The 5,692-nt window shown below is 44.4% G+C and overlaps 1 long non-coding RNA gene across 1 annotated transcript; it reads right to left on the reverse strand.

The window, feature by feature from the left end:
- Positions 1-1,969: 1,969 nt before the first annotated feature.
- On the reverse strand, positions 1,970-3,630 carry LOC146831061 (uncharacterized). Its single transcript, XR_014961231.1, has 2 exons — positions 3,116-3,630; positions 1,970-2,404 (listed from the first exon to the last, which is right to left on the reverse strand). It is a non-coding gene; the product is annotated as an uncharacterized LOC146831061 (long non-coding RNA).
- Positions 3,631-5,692: the final 2,062 nt, after the last annotated feature.

Genomic DNA, 5,692 nt, shown 5'->3' on the forward strand with positions numbered 1-5,692 from the left:
AGGAAGAGGTGGGTGGAACTTGCGGAGTGTCATGCTGCAGAATTCAGGGAAGCCTTATATAAACTTGGATTTCTGCCAACAGGTGGAAAATATGCAGCTCGTGCTTTAGGGCCAGTAGAGCGCGCAGCATTGAAAAAAATCTGCGTGAACGGCGCCATGCATTGCGCAAGAGCACGCAGTTATTTAAGATGATTTTGCTGACGCTCGAGTAGAAAGTCTACTCGAGCGGAAGAAAATCTACTCGATAGGCAGCCCTTTGACAGTGACCGCTCATAACCGCCCGCCTTAGAAAATTGCGCTAGAGGATGCCAAATCTCATTTGCGCTTGCGAGCTCACATTTTCTGGAGCTTCACGGGAGAAAAATTCCACCATGCAATTGAGGGAATTTGGCTGAAACTCTGCATTAAAAAGTACCGCCGAGTGACCAAAATTCTGCCAATTCTGCGGGAGGAACAAAATATTTTGCCCACCACTAGCTGTAGGCAGGGAAAAGGTAAATTCACTCCACCTCTGAATTGGAGTTTAATATCTATTAAAAATGTTTGTTTAATTATTTTTCTAATTATTTCCTAACCTAAATTAGAGTTTTTAGATGCAATAATGTAACCCAGTGTTCTCCAATTTAACAACCAGCCTCGGAACAGTGAAAATATGTTTTAGGCCTTTTTCACTGTAGAGACAGGTTTACCATTAAATTCCTACATGTTTTACTTATAAATGCCATGCATCCTTCTTTATGTGTAATAAGACCTACAGATGAGTAACATAAATGTTTTAAAGAAGGGTTTTGTGTAATCAAAAGGGGTTATTTTCAAAGGTTGAATTTGCAGTTTTAAACTGCAACAGGCAGGCTACAGATGGTAGGCCTGCAATCATGTTTGCACTGTCACTGTAATGGGTACTAAGGAGTTATAGGTAAGTTAAATATGCCAACTCAGTGTATTATAATTTCACCTTGTTGAGAGGGGAAGCACAAGCACTTTCAGGCACATGCATCAAAAAGAGAGTTTGCGAGTCCTTATTTGCGAATTTTAAGGAATCGCAAATAAAGACTCGCAAAACACGATGCAACAAAAACATTGCGAGAATATTGCGAATCGCTAAAAATCGCTAAATAAATTGCGATTTCGGCATTTGCGAACTCGCTATTAGCGATTTCGCAATTAGCGAAATCGCTAATACCGAAGTCGCTTTTTGATGCATCCTGATGACATCACAACCAGGAAGTGAGCAGCACCAGCCTCATTTCCAGTGCACAGTGTCAGGGAGAGGAGGGAGCTGGCTCTGGGAGCAGAACAGGAGTGTGACAGAGACAGAAGAAAAACTTGTGATATCAAATGGAAGCCTCACAAACAGCAGAGGAGAGCCAAACAGGCAGGAAACGCAAAATTAAATTTGCAGAAAAAGAAATTGACACCCTCATTGAGGGAGTAGTCCACAGCCATGACAAGCTGTTTGGAAAGGCATCATTGAAAGTGGCAGAGCAGGAGAAAAGGAAAATCTGGCTCCGGATCCAAAACAGGGTCAATGCCATTGGGGTGACACACCGCACCATTGAAGAACTCAAAAAACGATGGTACGACTTGCGCAGTCGGGCTAAGGTGCGCATAGCTGACCGCCTGAAGGAGGCAAAGAAGACAGGAGGGGGAACACCAACAGACACTGGGAACACTCCCATGGAGGACTTGATTGAATCCACCATCCAGCCAGAAGCTGTTGTTGGTGTGACCCAGCTGGACACGTCCGGAGCAGCAAACACATCTGAAGGTAAGATGAATGTATGTTTTCTTAGTGTTACAAAATGTAAAGGTAGAACTCGACCACAGCACAGCCCAAGTGCAGACCCTGAACATCCAGTACACAATGCATTCAGTAGGTGAGGGGCATTATGGGAGATGTAGTCAGGTCAAGCAGTTAAAATGTCAAATCTCAGAGTAACAACCCAAAAAAGCTTAATAGAGTATAAAATCATTTACAAAGGCAGAAATTTATTACTGTGCAATTAATATCACAGACATGAAATAATACAGTGTTGCACTGTTTCACCTCACAGATGCACAACGTGTAGAAGATGTGGATAGCGATTCCCCAGACATGCAGGACACCAGCGCAGGTGAACAGATGGACACACCTGTGGTGCAAATAAATCCCTCACGTCCAACAAAGTCACGCAGGGCTACTGTTCCATCCCTAGTCACCATGGAGTGTGAAGATGATGAGGCTGATGCAACACCAGGTGGCAGCCATGGCCAGACAACTTCCATCACACAAACACAACCACAGGTCCCCAGAACTAATCACAGAGCCCGGCGTAGGAGAGGAAGAGCACTCAGGACACAGCAGGAGGAGCAACCAAGTGATGTCTGGGGTGGTCTTGAGGGACAGATGCTCCGTATGCAGCGCCTGCAGACAAAAAACACACGATTAGTACAATTGCAAGTTGGCAAGATGGCTAGCAACATAGCAGTACTGTCAGAAAGTGTGCAGCAACTGAGCAAGGTGATGCATGAGGGAAATGTATCCCAGAAGAGACAGCATCGTCAACTAATGCTGCAATTGAAAATGTTTGCTAAATCAAACAATAGATTGGCTACGACAACTGCACTGCTGGCACGTAGGTCTGTGACCATGCAAACTGAAATGTGCCATTGGAGCGGCGATGTGGCTAAAGCACTGGACCAGGTCACCAATGCAGTTGATTTGCTAAATGCTTCCACAATTGCGGCCAACAATTCCACGCCCGAAGAGGGTAGTGAGGGTGGCTCAAGCCTAAGTAGTGTGGCAGTTCCAGTCCGCACTGCAGGAAGACGCAACACACGCAGCAGTACCCCCGCCGCTTCCAACATAACGGATGACAATGCTGGGTCTGACAGGCGTCTGGGTGTTCGTGGGAAAAAGCGCTAGACTGGCATGTACAAGTGCATTCCACTATGGTGACGTAACCATTTATTTGGATTTGACTTTTCACAGAGTGACAAGTGAATTGACATTTGCAAACCACTTATGTCCATTGCACTGGTCAGATTACAAGTGTGCTTGAACACTCATGGCAATTTTATTTAATTAAAGAATACTCTGATAGCAATAGTCAGTTTCTGTGTCATCATTACTCACCTCAGAAATAATTTTGTGTGAGGTCAAATCTTCTCCTACGCCCTTCTGCTGCGCCTGCCCCTTGTGCTGCATGGTGTTGTGGCACTTGCTGGTTCCCATCCTCCGAATCGCTGTCAGACACCTCGATGTCCATTCCTCCCCTTGTCGCTATGTTGTGCAGCATGGCACATGCCGCTACTATCTTGCAGCATTGTTCAGGGTTGTACTTCAGTGCTCCACCGGTCTTATGTAGACATCTGAATCGGCTCTTCAACAGCCCAAATGTGCGCTCTATGATGTTCCTTGTCGAAATATGTGCTGCATTGTACCTCTGTTGATTGGCAGTTGTGGGATTGAGGTAAGGCGTCATTAGGTAATTACGCAAGGCGTATGCGCTGTCACCTACATGTAATGGAGCAAAGAGTCAGTGGCAGCTTCACATTGACATACGTACAATGACAGTGATAAACTATAACACATATTTACCAAGCAGATGTCCCTCTCCAAATTCTCCCCTGACAAGACGGGTGTGTATGCCACTTTGCCTGAAGATATAAGAGTCATGTGCACTCCCTGGAAATTGCGCAACAATGTCAGTGATAATGTTTTTGGCATTGCAAACAACCTGAATATTGAGGGAATGGTAAGATTTCCTATTTCGATATATATATTCCTGTGTTGCAGGGGGACATATTGCAACGTGCGTGCAATCAATACAACCCAAAACATGTGGGAAACGAGCTATCTGGTAGAACTCCTGTTTGGTTTTTGCAAGGTCAAGCGCGGTGGTAGGGAACTTGATATGAGACCCGATCACGGCCATCATGGCATCAAGGAATGCTTTCAATATTCTTGAAAGTGCGCTTTGTGACACACCTCCCGCAACAGCAATGACCCCCTGAAAACTGCCTGACGCCAGAAGGTGTAGGCAACATAGGACCTGCACATGCGTTGGGATGGCATTGGTCCTACGTGTCTGTCGTTGCATTATGGGGTCCAATTCATTGATTAGGTCATGGATCATTGCTGCATTGAGCCTATACTTGTCGTATATCTCATCCTCTTGCTGGCCTAGCAAAGTTATGCGGACTCTGAAGATGCGCTCATTCATTCGCCTCCGTCTCTGTGCGGCAGCCTGCAGCCTCATCCTCCTCGCCATCAGGTAAATCCCTGCCATTGTGAACAGTGCTGGCTCATTCTGGGTGTGTTTAAATGGGTTTCAGTTGGTTTTCACCTGTCTGTGATTTGCACTCATGATTACCACCTGGTTGTGATCCTTCTTATTTAGCGATCGCTAATTTGCGATTTTCATGGAAATCGCTATTTGCGATTTGTCATGCATACATTTTGCGATTCGTTGTTTGCGATTCGGTAATTGGGACACGCTAATACCGATTCGCTATTTGATTCGCAGAATGTTTTGCGTTTCCTTATATTTGCGAAAAAATGGATTTTCGCAAATATACAGTTGATGCATTTCAACACTGACTTTTGCGATCGCAAACGGCCTATTTTTGCGATTCGCACCCTTTGCGATCGCAAAAAGGTTTGATGCATGTGCCTGTTTATCTCTTGTTCGGAGGGGTAAGGTGCACAGGGTTCTACAGCCAGCAGAAGTATATGGTTCAGCAAAAGCTGAAATATCTTGGGTGGTCGTGCAGAAAGGGCAAACACAAGCCTATAGATTTTAATTTGGTCTTTATTTTACTATGTTCAATGCAATGTTGTGTACAATATTTTCCTAGGGATAGTCCTGTTTATACTTACATTCATAAACTTTCTCACAGTGGTTTGTATTAACTTTAAAACTACATGACATGATATTAGGGATGGGCGAAACTGGCATAATTCTGTATAGTGTTATCACTGCAAAGTTATTCAGAATTATGCTTAATTGTGTGAGAAACTCAATCCAGCCTGCAGCACTACTTTCATAGTGCACAATACATCCTGTCATTCAAAATGGAAATAGAAAATAGATCTAAATGCTACAGGACACGAACAGCAGCAGCCAACATCCATTCGCCCTCTCACAGGGGCATATTTACAAGCCCCTATTGCTTCAGCTCGTCACTTTTTTGACACTCTGGTGGCATAGCGCCCTTTTCAATATTTACAAGGTGGCTCTAAACCTCTTAGCAGGGCTTAACACCACCTTGTATATATGCCCCTTTCCGCCGCAGTCCTCTGCAGAAAAGGGGTGTGCAAAGGGTGTTGCCGTGGGTGTTCCACCACACACCCATTGCTTTTTGACAGTACCCCAGATTTACAAGGAGGTGTAAATCTGTGGCAGCGCCAAAAACTAACGCCATGCTAGAGAATTGCGCTCGAGGAGAAATGCTTTTATTTCTCCTCGTTTTTGCTTTTTCTATGTGTGCTATATTCTGCAACACACAAAGAAATAGCAAGAAGCCATTAATTATTGTTTATGTGCAGGAAAGTTTCCATTCCTGAACATAAACAATCAATAAATAATGACGATTTGCTGCTTCTATGTGCTCTATAGAATGCAGCACACATAGAAGTAATAAATCGGCATTATGGATTGTTTATGAGCAGGAAGGGACACCTTCCTGCACATAAACAATCATTCCCTGC

Source organism: Triturus cristatus, chromosome 5_1 (assembly GCF_964204655.1).
Source record: "Triturus cristatus chromosome 5_1, aTriCri1.1, whole genome shotgun sequence".
NCBI lineage: Eukaryota > Metazoa > Chordata > Amphibia > Caudata > Salamandridae > Triturus > Triturus cristatus.